Source organism: Mya arenaria, chromosome 10 (assembly GCF_026914265.1).
Source record: "Mya arenaria isolate MELC-2E11 chromosome 10, ASM2691426v1".
In the NCBI taxonomy this organism is placed as follows: Eukaryota; Metazoa; Mollusca; class Bivalvia; order Myida; family Myidae; genus Mya; species Mya arenaria.
Window position 1 is genome coordinate 49,255,000 of NC_069131.1, and position 16,077 is coordinate 49,271,076.

Genomic DNA, 16,077 nt, shown 5'->3' on the forward strand with positions numbered 1-16,077 from the left:
CTGTACTCGGGTCAGTAACAAGGAACTTCTATACTCGGGTCTGTAACTATGAACTTATATACTCAAGCCTGTAGATATGAACTTCTGTACTCGGGTGTGTAAGTATGAACTTCCGTACCAGGGCCTTTAAGTATGAACCTCTGTACCCGGGTGTGTAAGTATAAACTTTTAGACTCAGGTGTGTAAGTATGAACTTATATACTCGGGTCTGTAAGTGTGAACTTCTGTACTCGGGTCTGTAACTATGAACTTCTGTACTCGGCCCTGTAAGTATGAACTTCTGTTCTCGGGTCTGCAACTATGAACTTCTATACTCGGGTATGTAAGGATGAACGTCTGTACTTGGATCTGTAAGTATGAACGTCTGTACTCGGGTCTGTTAGTATGAATTTGTGTACTCGGGTCTGTAAGAAAGAACTTCTGTACTCGGTCCTGTACGTATAAACTTTCGTACTCGGGTCTGTAGGTATGAACTTCTGTACTCCGGTCTGTAACTATGAACTTCCGTACTCGGGTTTGTAAGTATGAACTTCTGTACTTGGGTCTATAACTATGAACTTCTGTACTCGGGCCTGTAGGTATGAACTTCTGTACTCGGGTCGGTTACTATGAACTTCTGTACTCAAATCTGTAGGTATGAACTTCTGTACTCTGGTGAGTAAGTATGAACTTCTGTACTCAAGCCAGTAGATATGAACTTCTGTACCCGGGTGCGTAAGTATGAACTTTTAAACTCGGACGTGTAAGTATGAACTTATATACTCGGGTCTGTAAGTATGAACTTCTGTACTCGGGTCTGTAACTATTAACTTCTGTACTCGGATATGTAAGGATGAACTTCTGTACTCGGATATGTAAGTATGAATGTCAGTACTCGGGTCTGTTTGTATGAGCTTCTGTACTCGGGTTGGTAGGTATGAACTTCTGTACTCGGGAATGTAAGGATGAACTTCTGTACTCGGATCTGTAAGTATGAACGTCTGTATTCGGGTCTGTTAGTATGAGCTTCTGTTCTCGGGTTGGTAGGTATGAACTTCTGTACTCGGGTCTATTAGTATGAACTTCTGTACTCGGGTCTGTAACTATGAACTTCTGTACTCTGGTCTGTAACTGTGAAATTCTGTACTCGGGCCTGTAGGTATGAACTTCTGTACTCGTTTCTGTAAGTATGAACGTCTGTACTCGGTTCTGTAAGTATGAACTTCTGTACTCGGGTCTGTAAGTATGAACTTCTGTAGTCGGGCCTGTAACTATGAACCTCTATACTCGGGACTGTAAGAATGAACTTCCGTACTTGGTCCTGTACGTATTAACTTCCGTACTCGGGTCTGTAAGTATGGACTTTTGTACTCTGGCCTGTAGGTATGAACTGCTGTACTCGGGTCTGTAAGAATGTACTTCTGTACTCGGGTGTGTAATTATTTACTTCTGTACTCGGGTCGGTAACTATGATCTACTGTACTCAGGTCTCTAGGTACGATCTTCTGTACTCGGGTCTGTAAGTATGAACTTCTGTACTCGGGTTGGTATATATGAATTTCTGTACTCGGGTCTGTAAGTATGAACTTCTGTACTCGGGTCTCTAGGTATAAACTTCTATACATTAAATTGATCCACTTTTGAACATTACACACATAAATAACGTAAACAAGAACCCAGTTCATAGATACCGTAGGGCAGACTTTAAAAAAATGAAAATAATATATCATGTATTGAGTGATTAATGGAGAAGTATAGAAAATAGCCTCTACTGCTTAAGAAACACACGACGTTTGCAAAATAATTTCCTCATTCAATATTACGAGTAAACAAAAGAAGGGAAGTTTATTATCAAGTCAACGTTATTCAATATAATAACAAAACGAGTGTGTTTTCTCATTCTCGAACCCATTCGAGTGTCTTAGTCATAACAGTGAGCATACCAAATAGTGGGGAACACGTAGAAGAATAGAAGAATTAAAGCAAGTATTATGTTTTAATTTCGTAGTGTTTATGTTAATATGGATCATAAGGCTTCATGAAAATGGATGAATAACCGTGAATCGGACGAAATTGTAGATAATGTCACTGTTTCAGATTTCATGCAAGTCCTAGAGATGATGTGGAATGCAAAATCAGGTTACATTTCGATTGTTTTCATTAATACTCAATTGAATTATCAGTAAGATATTTCTTAACTTATCAACTATACTTATATAATCATACGCATCAACTTTGGTTCGCCTCAACAGTTCCAACACAGTGAAAATCCCAAAATTCTAATTTCTAAATACTTAAAAATCTAGTTGGTGGCTAGTGATAGCTTATTAAGTGGCAAGATTATAAACTTATGATCCATTGCACCGAATTGTGTTCATATAAAAGGTCCCGAATTAACGTCTGCACATCTCGAATCGGGGCACCAAAAATCAGTGTTCGGACAACGAAAGAAATTTATTTTAAAATTTAAATGTTAGTACTTCTTCCCCTTAATTTAACATATTACTAAAATACAATTGCCTATAAACCTTACCTTGTGCCCCTTCGGTGAAATTAAATGCACATTGACTTTCAAGGGCGATAGGCTGATGACCTATATTGTTTGACCCCTAATTCGTGCGTGACCTGTTGAAAAATGCTGGGCAAAAGGTTTGACCTTTGATCGGATGGACTGTTAAAGAAAGACCAATCCTTCTCAATGGTCTAGGGAGTGCCCTAGTGGTATATATCCGCCTCCCCCACAATAGTTTGTGGCTAAATCCCCACTACAGTAGGAGTGGTCTAGTGGTATAAGTACATCCTCAATTCCAAAAGAGGTAGTGGTTTCCTTCCCCACGAAGGTGACAGTGTTCTAGTGGTATAAGTACATCCTCAATTCCAAAAGAGGTAGTGGTTTCCTTCCCCACGAAGGTGACAGTGTTCTAGTGGTATAAGTACCGCCTGTCATCCAAAAGGTAGTGGGTTCCATCCCCACGAAGGTGATAGTGTTCAAGTGGTAAAAGTACCGCCTGTCATCCAAGAGGTAGTGGGTTCCATCCCCACGAAGGTGATAGTGTTCAAGTGGTAAAAGTACCGCCTGTCATCCAAGAGGTAGTGGGTTCCATCCCCACGAAGGTGACAGTGTTCTAGTGGTAAAAGTACCGCCTCTCCTCCAAGAGGTAGTGGGTTCCATCCCTACGAAGGTGATAGTGTTCTAGTGGTTTAAGTACCGCCACTCATCAAAGAGGTAGTGGGTTCCTTTTCCACGAAGGTGACAGTGTTCTAGTGGTATAAGTACCGCCTGTCACCCAAGAGGTAGCCGGTTCCATCCCTACGAAGGTGATAGTGTTCTAATGGTATACGTACCGCCTCTCATCCAAGAGGTAGTGGGTCCAATCTCCCCGAAGGTGAAAGTGTTCTAGTCGTAAAGTATCCATCCCTCACCCAAGCTATTGTCGATTCGATCCCCTAGTGGGCGGTGTAAAAGTAAAGGTAACAGCCTCTTATACAAGAAGTCTTGGGTTCGATCCCCACCATGATAAGAGTGGTCTAGTGGCAGAAGTGTCTGCCTCTCATCCAAGAGGTTTTTGGTTCGATCCCCACACGGATGAGAGTCGTCTTGTGGCATTAGTGTCCGCCTCTTGGCCAAGAGGTTGTGGGTTCTCGATCCCTACAAGGATAAATTGGTTTAATGACATAATTGTCCGCCTCTCGGCCACGAGTTGTTTTTGGAGTCGATCCCTACAAGGATGAGGGTGGTCTAGTGGCATAAGTGTCCGCCTGTTTGCCAAGAGGTTGTGGGTTTGATCCCCACAAGGATAAATTGGTTTAGTGACACAAGTGTCCGCCTCTCAAAAGATTGTGGGTTTGATTCCGATTTTCCCATAGCCTCTCAACAAGGACATCTTGAATTGGACTCGAGCGTGATGATATAAGCTGTCAGTTTTAGTCATGTTAGAGCTGTAAGAAATTTGTAAAAAATAGTGTTAAATAGTACGCATTTCTGTAAGTCGGAGGCGATAACTAACCACCCAGCTAATGTCACTTTTGCGCAATGAAGAATACTTAGAGTTACTCACTCTTTTTTATACCAAAAATTAGTTTACCCGGGAATGCATCTGACAACACTTATTTTATCATTATTTTCATGCTATGAAATCGAAATTGCAGAAAAAATACAGTTATAGCCTAACAATGTATATAGGTTTTATTGGGACGAACCAACGCCGGCAAAGTCAAGAAAAAATAGAAAACAACCGCCTAGTCCACTCGGCTAACGAGACTTTAAGAAAGTAGTGTATATGTTGACCTTTTAAGGATACATTGATAACATCACGTGATATTCAACCAATCACGCAACACCACAGTCGTAATTAATTTGCAATCGCGAATGAAAATTGTGGTCTTCAAAGACGATATTCGGGCAAATATAGACATTTGCTGAAGCGTTCCAGCTTTTGTTATTTACACTCCTTATGATTTGCCACACTGTATTTCGTAATTTTAAAAAAAGTGCATTTTACAAACCAAGAGCGAGTCATTTTAAGGATGTTATCTTAAACAAGGTTATTAGTGCGATTTGTAAACGGAAATTATTTTGACCAAAAGCTTTATCTGCTCGTTTATTCACTCGTATTTAATATCAATACATACACATGTATAACAAACATATTTTGTGTAATAGACCTTTGACTATTTTCTAAACATTGTATTCATGGAAAACATAATTACTGATGACAAGATTGTAACCGTGTATTTTATAGCTGAAAACGCACAAATAAATGACTGGTGGGTCCTTAACAGATTTACTGTGATCAACTATTGTCTTATAGAGAATAGTTAGAAATACCGTGTTTTCTTCACCTTTCTTTCAAATTTAAATTGTATCCTTAATAAGACCATTGTGTTTGATATTTATTCATCATTTTCGGTAAATTGAAACAGTTGTATTAATTGTTGTTCGTATTAAGAGTGCATCTTTAAGGACAAAATGAACAAAAACATATTGTTAGAAAACTTCCCGCTAGCCTGTAGAAGTTTCGTTCATTGAAATAAATTCCTTTGATATTGAAATCAATAAACTCTTCCGCTTTGTCCAAAAAAAATCTTAACAAGTTTCGAGTATGATTTATCATATTTTGTATAAAATTGCTAAAACACATTCAGTAAACATGACTAAGCATATTTTTCTTTGCTATCACCTTGATTTTTATATCTTAAGATAGGTTAGGTGAAAAAGTAAAATGTTCGATCATGTATGATTTACTATATATTGTATACGTATAATTATAGTTTTTGGTAAAACAAGAACAATAAATATTTGGCCGAATTTGACTTACTTTAGCATATATAAAAGCAATGAAGGCCGTTCCCTTTGAAAGTTGCGCTTCCTTGAACACGTTGTATTTACAGCACATAGTTAAGACAAACATACATTTGTGTTATTTTCAAAAAGAATCTAGCAATTGCACAAAAGCTTTTCTTTATCCGAATTTGTGCATAACGTAACATAATACTCAAAATATAATCAATGATCAATGGTGATCAATGATTCGAATGTTGAACAGACTTAATCTGATGAGCGATGATAGAATAACCAAGAAAGTGTTTGATATTGAATATGCTACACATAACACTGTAAATAATTAGTTTTATGAAATAAAAAGAAGTGATCAACTCTTTAGGTCTTAATTACTACTTCGAATCTCAGTCTAGTGTGTATCTTTCTAAGGTTGATGACTATCTTGTTGAATTTTACAGTAGAAAATGGCAAACGGATATACAGCAAGTTTCAAATTTAAGGACATAAAATCACAAACAAGAAACATGGACGAACAGCACAAAACTCCACAAGCAGCACAGTGCATATATACTTTATATAAAGAATAGGTATATTTATCAAGGATTGTTAGGTACCGCCTTGGAACGGTCAGTAAAATGTAAACTTACTGGGGGTTTAAACCAGTTTAAGTGCACCTACCTCACTCATATCCCAACAATCTTAAATAAAGTCTAAACGCAAAAGGTATCTCAAAGTATGCATTGACCTGAGGAAACATAACAATGAAACAAATAATAATAAACGTATAGGTAAACCCTAAGTACTTCTATGATTAGAGATCCCAACTCTATCTGCAGATCGATCAGCCTAAACTCATGTAAAAATGAACGCTGTATATTGTGTCAGTTCAGATGTGGAATTTTGCAGCTCAGAATAAAAACAGTTCAGTTCGTAGGCGAACATGTAGGTCAAAGACTTTGTAGGTTCTGTAAACGTTCGTGTAATGAAGACGAAAAAAAAACGTTTTGTTTGATTGCAGTCCATACAATGACTTGAGAAAAATACACTATATATTTTCAATATATATATTTGGATGCTAATGCAAAACCTGTTCCTTTAATGTCAAATTATCCACGTAGACTAGAACTCGTACGTGCCTTTATTGGAATAAATACTATGTACATATAGATTTAAAAATACCGTAATTGGTGACTGATAGGACCATATGACCGGGTGTTATATTCTGAGAATTTGTACTTTGAATATAAACAAGTCGCAATAATAAACAATTTACTTACGTTAAGCACCGCAGGTATAAGATTTAATTTTGACTCCGTATAATTTTTTTATGAACGGATGACGGATCATCTGACTTTGACCTTTAATTTATGCACTTTTACGCGTAAATTGTTGACCTTCGTTAGAAACTAGTCAACTGTAATAGGGTTGTAATTCAACGTTGAAAACTGACAACAATAGTCGGTATAAATGCTTATCTCAATTGATTAACAATGTTGTAGTTTCCAGGATTGTAACGGTGATTCATTCATTTTTGTCTTTTACCCTAACTGTACACGTTGATTGCACGAGAGCCGCAATGAGTTTTTAAATGGGAATCAATACAGTAAGATTAACAAAAAATACTTAAATTTGTTTTTTCATTCATTTTAATACGAAATATTATTTTTCCAAACGAATTCAAGTCACCCTTTGATACGTTGAATCAACGGTCTTTCTGTTGTTGTTTTTTGCGTTTCAAATACATTCTACATTTCTAGTTGTACCATGAAGTGGAGCCGACTATTTCGTCAATGCTTAAAACGAGGTCACGAGAGCTTATCAGGGACGACTTTAAAGGTAACTCGCAATTCCCCTCCCCCCCAAAAAACATTTGAAGACTCCAATGCTCACCTTAAGCAAAAATGGTTGTAAAAACTATATTCTAATATTTGAAAAAAAGCATGATTGAGGCTTAAGTTCAACATTCATATAAGCGTTGAGTGTAGAAGAATAAAAGCACCATTTAGGGCACTCAAACTTTCGAAAATGGCATTAGTTAAAATCATCATTAATTGTTTCAATATTTTTTTCAAATACTAAATGACATGTATCATGTAGAATAATAACTGCATAACCTTGGTTCAAAAAAATATTTAAAACGCTATTAAGTCGATCAGTATTTCCGATTTAAGGTAGCATCGTAATTTTACGTACTTTTTTACGAATATCGCCATAGAAATAAGAATGATTAATAACAGTAACAAACAGAAATAATCTGAATGTTTTGAAAAACAATGTTTCAGAAGAGAAAATCCTTTTATAGGATACGAACAAGAAACATGTATAAGTTCCAAAAGCGATACATTGACTATGACCGCCACCCCAACTTTATTAGGATAAAGCGTCTCTCGGTTTTTTAACTTTTGTTTCTAGAGGCCTTAACAAAAAAGTCATTGAATGTATAAGCTGAGCGATTGATTGTTTACAAAGTGAAATAGAAATTTGCGTGACTTGAAACTGTATTTTCAGTCCAAGTTTACGATTCTTGTACCAATGAGGTATTTGTTATTTAATTTTTGCGTTATTTATCTTTTCGACGGCTAGTGCACTTACATGGGCACTATACGGACGATTTTCTTTTATGTTTAAACACCTTTTATGTTGTGCGACGAAGTTTTATGCAGGTTTTGTGTGAAGCAGAATTATAATTTTCAATATCGCGCCTCCAACAAAAATGATGCTTCGCCATTGGGTCCAGGATTGGTCACGTGGTGACCCCATATTTTTAAATATTGAGTCACCACATTTATATCGTACCCAAATAGCGTTTCCGATTCAGACGAATATTCCGATAAATAAATGAAACATTTAAACATGTCAACAGGTTGCCGACGTGGTGTATACGTTACGGGCTTAGAAGGTGACCAAATATTTCATTTGCGAGGCGCATGACACCATATTCTGGTTAGAGCTTCGCTCTCACCCGAAATGATTTCCTTTGCCCCGTATATCCAATATCGGGTCACCTTCTTACCCCGTAACATATATTTACTACATACACAATAATGAAATAATTAAAAAAGAAGATCCGATTAAATGTCATCTGACAATGGTCTACATTATTCGACGCCAAAATGTCATTTTAAGATGATCGACATTATTTGACGCCAAGATGTCCTCTGACAATGGTCTACATTATTCGACACCAAAATGTCCCTTGACAATGGTCTACATTATTCGATACCAAAATGTCCTCTGACAATGATCTACATTATTCGACACCAAAATGACCTCTAACAATGGTCTACATTTTTCAACGCGAAAATATCCTTAAGTTTGACAATGATGAACATTATTCGACGCCAAAATGTACCCTGACAATGACCTACATTATTCGACGCCAAAATGTCATATTCGACGCAAAAATGTCATCTGATAATGATGTACTTTATTCGACGCCACAATGTCATCTGACAACGATCTACATTATTCGACGACGGAATGTCATATTCGACGCCAAAATGTCATCTGACAATGATGTACATTATTCGACGCCAAAATGTCCTACAGACGATATTATTTATCTGCGCTATGATGCACAAGTTGTGTGCAAAAAAATGTATTTAATATTATTTTTTTTATAAACTATTCTTTTTGTAGGGTTGTCTCAAATAGAAGTATAGGTACAAATCTGGTCATTGTTTTAAGACACCTGAGGCGTTTATTGTTAGCCAAAGCCGTTTTAAAGGGACTCAATCACCACTTTAAATGTCGAAATTATTCACTTACTTTTACGCACAAACACCAAATAGCAACTCGAAGAAGTTTGTAATTTCAATATTAAAGAAATCAATTTTAAAAAGCGTAGCGTACGGTTTTTGGTCAAATAAAACTCTTTTTCTGTCCCATCATAAAAAAAATATTTACCACAAACAACTTCGATAAACGTTTGATGAGTTTTAATTGTAACAAGCACTGTGTTTTAAATTTAGCAAAATCATTTGTTTTGATTTATCATCTACACAAACGTAAACGAGTCTATTTAAAGCAAAATTAATGCACAACTGCCAGAACAAAAGAGAAGGAATGTAAATACTTAACCTGGTGGCTAGGCTGATATTGTATTACCAAAAGCAGGAAGTATTTTATTAAACAAATTCTTCTCTTCTTTTAATTCGCGAGAGCTCTTTTTCACCTGCATACTTGGTAGATTGGATAGATTAATGATATTGAAAGATCTGAACGATGGTCGTTCTAGGCGCTTGACAGGATTATAATGAAGTAATTGTTCAAACGTATAAAAGGTAAACTCTTATTGATTAGGAAGCGTGGAACGCGCGATCTTAGTCATTCAGATGTTACCTATCATTTCTAAATGTCTTCGACCATGATTTGTTTCAGCATACGCGCAACCACATTATGACGTCTCATAAAACTACTCATCTGAAATTGACGGCTTAAAGCGATTTCCTTGGCTTAACATGTTATAATCTAAGAATATTTATATCTGCCGTCTAGCAAATGTTCGCATTTTGATTGATTGCTTTTACGAAAATGTTCATGTCCATAGTACGGATTTTGTTTGTAAAGGCTAAAGATACGTACATATTTGAACGTGTTGTTTGAATAAAGGGTAATCAAAGTGGCGATGAGAGTACTGAATTAATTAATTTAATAAACTCATGATTTCCAATCTATTATTCGTGTTTATATTATAAAATAAGTGATGCTAAAAGATGTTTATACCGTCGTAACTTTAGTTTTGTTGGATGCATTTATTTTCTTTTTTCAAATACTTCTTCAAGCATAGACTTTTTAGGCAAGTCATTTTTTCATCATCGTCATTGAGTGTTGATTTACCTTAAACTGGGTTGGTCATTTTAGGTTTTTAAAAACAAAACAGAATAAATCAGAAATGATTTAAAGACATCGTCTATAATACAAACATTTTTTTCATATATCAGGTCAAATTGTGACGTAGTAAAATGATAAAACATATATAAATGTCGCGTTCATTTTTCGAGTAGAACAAGAAATGGTGTTTGATCATATCGTTTTGTTCATATATCAAGGGTTGCCAGTTAAATAAACTTTTACAGCCAGTCAATTCAAGATACCTTCCGGATAAACCTTGAAGATTCTAACGTCTAAACGGGAGTATATTGTATCACAAACAAGAAACATGGAATAAAATATATATATATACATATATATATATATATATATATATATATATATATATATATATATATATATATATATATATATATATATATATATAAATTGTCAGTATCCACATACATTGTCAGTATCTTGTCAGTATGTACATACATTGTCAGTATCTTGTCAGTATCTACATACATTGTCAGTATCCACATACATTGTCAGTATCTACATACATTGTCAGTATCTACATACATTGTCAGTATGTACATACATTGTCAGTATCTTGTCAGTATCTACATACATTGTCAGTATCTACATATATTGTCAGCATCTACACACATTGTCAGTATCTTGTCAGTATCTACACACATTGTCAGTATCTTGTCAGTATCTACATGCATTGTCAGTATCTACATACATTGTCAGTATCTACATACATTGTCAGTATCTTGTCAGTATCTACATACATTGTCAGTATCTACACATATTGTCAGTATCTATATATTTTGTCAGTATCTTGTCAGTATATACATACATTGTCAGTATCTTGTCAGTATCTATATACATTGTCAGTATCTAATACATTGTCAATATCTATATACATTGTCAGTATCTACATACATTGTCAGTATCTACATACATTGTCAGTATCTACATACATTGTCAGTATCTTGTCAGTATCTACATACATTGTCAGTATCTTGTCAGTATCTACATACAATCTCAGTATCTTGTCAGTATCTATATATATTGACAATGTATATAGATACATTGTCAGTATCTACATACATTGTCAGTATCTACATACATTGTCAGTACCTACATACATTGTCATTATCTACATACATTGTCAGTATCTTGTCAGTATCTACATACATTGTCAGTATCTACACACATTGTCAGTATCTACATACATTGTCAGTATCTACATACATTGTCAGTATCTACATACATTGTCAGTATCTACATACATTGTCAATATCTACATACATTGTCGGTATCTACATACATTGTCAGTATCTACATACATTGTCAGTATCTTGTCAGTATCTACATACATTGTCAGTATCTACATACATTGTCAATATCTACATACATTGTCGGTATCTACATACATTGTCAGTATCTACATACATTATCGGTATCTACATACATTGTCAGTATCTACATACATTGTCAGTATCTACATACATTGTCAGTATCTACACAAATTGTCAGTATCTACATACATTGTCAGTATCTTGTCAGTATCTACATACATTGTCAGTATCTACACACATTGTCAGTATCTTGTCAGTATCTACATACTTTTTTTTACTTTTAGGCCTGTGGTAGTTTTCATTGTAGGTTTGCAATTCATATATTTTCAGATTGTTGTTCAGATATATGTGTACATTCAAACGTTCCGAAAACACCCCGATGAGTCACCTGAAGACTGCAAAGGTAGTATATTTATTTTTACATATTTTAGTATATATTAGAAAAATGTACGAGATTAAAACTGTCAGTTGTAAAATAACACATTGGAAAATATCGTGATTACCCAAGAAAGATCATACATTGGTAGTGTTATCTGTAGTAGTAGTTTTACATATATTTCAAAATAACCAGTTTTTGATGAAAGTCTTTTGTTTACTTTTCAGTTTAACGGCGTACCCTGCATGATAGAAAACGCTAGATACCGTATTTATTCTCGGGCCATCAGACACTGTTGTCACTAAACTACAGGACATATCCCGTTTCTCTAACTGACTGTATCGTCTTGAAGAACTCACTGTGTTTAAGTTATGCTGCTTAGTAGTTATGAAGAGAAACGTTAGAGTATGAAGTCGAGCACTATAGGCAAACTACACATATAACAAAAATTACTTTCAAGAGACAAAGGAAATCAGCAATTGCAACCAAAATAATTTTCTAGAGTAAAGGAAAACTACAAATATATAGCCATACAAACTTTCCAGTGACAAATGAAAACAACATATTTAACGAAACTTTCTTTAGAGGAACAAGGGAAAAGACCAATATAACGAAACAATCTTTACATTTAGACCAAAAGATGTCATCGAGAGACAAATGAAAACTACAAATTTAATTAAACTATCTTTCGATAAATAAAGACAAAATAATAATGGAATTTTCTTTCGGTCTGCAGATAATACATAAGAGAGATCTCCTATTAAGAAAATATAAATGTTATAATGTTATAACGTTGACTGAAAATCCAAAAATAATGTTGTCGAATGCATCGAAATTATGAGCGGAATCAAGTTTACACAAGCAAATCTGAATGAGCCGGAATTCAAATGATCGTAACAATAAGTGAACACGTCTCGTTAGCAACTTTAAAATAAACACTTGTAACAAAATTATATAGACTCCCTCAAAGATTGCATGTTGCAGCTAGTAAACAAGCAAATTTAATAGACGTTTTAATATTTAAGCTTAATAAGGATTGTGGATAAATGGCGCTTTTCGGCCACATATTTAAATATTAATCATAAAAACATATATTTTGCATGTTTTACTTAAGTGTTGCTATTTGCAACATGTTCTACCTCTTAATATTGGATCAAAAGTGAAACATAGTATAACCTTCAAAACTTATTTTGTGCCTCTATAATTTGTCTAATTTTCATTTATTAATTCCATGGTTTATCCTTTCATTATGCTAATACAGTGTATAACTTGATTTAGAAACTGTTATGTTAAAACTGTTATACCAGTTCATTATTAATGTCAATATATTAAAGTTTGCAATAATAAACACACATAGCTCATGGATTGCATAGAACTATATTAAATTAAGGTGGGTCGAATAATTTGTTTCTGCAAACACCTCAGTAATTGTTTGGATTTCGTTCCGCTATTTCATCATGTAACACAGAAAGAAAGATAGGTTTTTAAGTTATATTTATTTACGTTTCTTAAACGAATTGTGTCACTGATTATTATTATTTAAATCCCACCTATTACAAGGTATGGAATATGTTTTGTGACTCTTAGAAATAGAATACACCTTACGCCTTTGCAGTTGCGTTGGCTGTACCGAACCTGTCATTGCTGTTAGTGGGAAGTTCTTATCAAACCTTGTATACCTTGCGTGTAGATATTTCTTCAGAAAGCCCCCTCGCTAGAATATGTTTCCAAAATAGGTTACAGTGTGCCTTTAATGATATATCAATACAAACATAGAACAGTAGTTTTGGTTTTGTCGAAAACCTTGCGGACGCCATACATACACACTAATGCTATGGATATTACAGATGAAAATATAAATCAGCCCAGTTAATTTCTTGTGGACTGTCAAGAGATTGACTTGTCAATGCACAAGAAATTCAACATCGCTGAATAATCTTTCGTTTATTAAAATATTTATTAAAGTATTGCGCATTTAAAGAATTTTATTGAGAATCACTCAACATCACAAAACAACAAAACTTGCTACACAAGCATCAACACATATACCAATAAATGCTGACGTTACAAACACATTGAAGAACACATTAAAGAAGGGGTTGTTCAAACACTAAAGATACACCTACGCTTATTCCAACGGCGTTCTTGATCAGAAAATGTTTTTGTCACACGTAGCTTGTCCTTATTGTTCTAAATCTGTTGCCCCTTGAATCACAACACCAATTCGGAGAAATTCACGTGCAATTCAATAAGAAGTATCTTTCTGTGTTTTTTTGCTACATGAGGTTACACACCACCGTTGTCTTTCCGCAAAAGTTCACTGTGAAATGATCATTTATAGACAACTGTTTAAGCCATTTAAAAGGCCTTAGTATAAAACATTTAAAACATCCATTACATCTTTTGAATATTATTCGTGTACAGTACAGGACTTAAGTTGCGCCACGTACAAAAGCGTTTACATTCCGATACAAAACTTTTTCTATCACAGCCACATTTTCGGGCTTCAAAATTGAAGTTATATAAATATTTAAAGTACAGCTTTAAATTAACCTTTAAGCCAAAAAACGGAGGGTTAAGTTATTCCTAAGAGTTTGTTTACCACATTTAAAAAAACAGACTCTCAAGAATTGACATTATTCCAAGATGACCTTTCAACTTAAAGGCTTTAATCTCTACTCTAAACAGATCCTCAAGGTATCAAAATTTTAGAATTTATGACTTTTGTTGAATTACAGTGATTGAGCATGTCAAAACATATCGATCATTCATAAAAACTGAGAGGTTTTACACATAAGAAATATGACGAAACGGTGACGTCATAATATATAAGGGCTTCAAGTGGTTGGGGAGCAACCCATACACTGATGTACCGTATCATCGGGTCTAAACTATCTTTCTTGTATGTTCCCTCTTAGAACTGCACAATCTTCTATATGACACTACCTGTTACAAACAACACACCGGTACACCAGACTCAGTAAAAGCAAAACAATTTACATTCCGGTCCTCTTGACCGAATTATACATAGAATTACAAAAATAAAAATTGCAAAATCGTGATTCATTCAAGTTCACAAAGCATATTTGTTCCTTAAAAAGGGGAATCAGCTTATACACAGAAATAAACCCATTTCTCGTAGTTAACTTCCTTATAATTTTCAATCATCAACATGTTATCATGTAATGTAATTTCTCTTCAAAGTAGAAAAACGTGTATTATTTTATCAGATACCAACTTCCATTCCTTCAATGAACTGCCTTTCGGCAATTGCGGTTATCATCCGATGATATCGCAATTCATTGCATAACAATATACATGAACAATGTTGATCTTGTTATTGTTTGTTTTGTTTCAGCAAGTCCCGTAAGAAAAAAATCAACATTTTAGAAAGTGTTAATTTATGATATGTTAAATGTTTTGTTGTTTGTGTTTCAATTTTACGTTAAAAAGTCATTTCTAGAGGTTGATCTTTACCCGTGGTATTGTGATGTTATTTGATACAATGTATCCAGTTACAGTCGGGTCGTTCTATTTACAGAATGGGTGAGAAAGGATAACTGTAAGGTTTCCATAAATAAAATGTAACATTTTTCAACCATTCTTGAATAAAATAATGAACTATTGGTGTAAATATAAGTAATGAATTGCGGGATGGATGTCATTATCGGGGATATGAACGCAATTGGGCTGGTCAAAGTACGCATGGAGTCGAAAAAGTTGAACTTAGCAACTGTGTATTCAGTAAAATGACAATATCCAGTGTATGAGAACAAATAATGCGGTGAAAATGAACACAATAAGAAGTAGATCGAGAAAATCTAGATGTTCAGTCTGTTTTTGAAATTACAATCCATTCAGCTTTAAAACCTATAAATATGGAAGGTAGCCAATGATCTGATATGGTATAACCATGATTTGATTCATGGTCATGTGATGATTTAAATAAATCAGGCATGTAACAATGAGTAGGCGATTTCGAATTGGTGTTATTTGCCGCCAAAGTATGGGTGTATCCAAATTTTAAAAGGTACGTTCAGTAATCAATCAAAATGACATTCAGGCATAGACAGTATTCTGTTCTGTGTGAAAACGTTACATATGGCTAAATGTATACTAAATACTTGAAAATATCTCAAATTTAATTTCTGTTTTAAACATATTGCTAGTTGAAATTGATAGATTTTTTTTTATAAAATAACAATGAATTAAAAGGGTGTTCAATGATAAATATTTCAATAAAAGGGGTTAAATTC

General features: G+C 34.5%; 1 long non-coding RNA gene across 2 annotated transcripts; it reads left to right on the plus strand.

Moving 5' to 3' along the window:
• Positions 1–1,908: 1,908 nt before the first annotated feature.
• On the plus strand, positions 1,909–15,442 carry LOC128206287 (uncharacterized). Of its 2 annotated transcripts, none has more exons than XR_008256436.1 (4): positions 1,909–1,965; positions 7,018–7,096; positions 11,776–11,848; positions 12,049–15,442. It is a non-coding gene; the product is annotated as an uncharacterized LOC128206287 (long non-coding RNA). The 2 variants fall into 2 exon arrangements; XR_008256437.1 differs by lacking the exon at positions 1,909–1,965 and adding an exon at positions 2,077–2,118.
• The last annotated feature ends 635 nt before the right edge of the window (positions 15,443–16,077 follow it).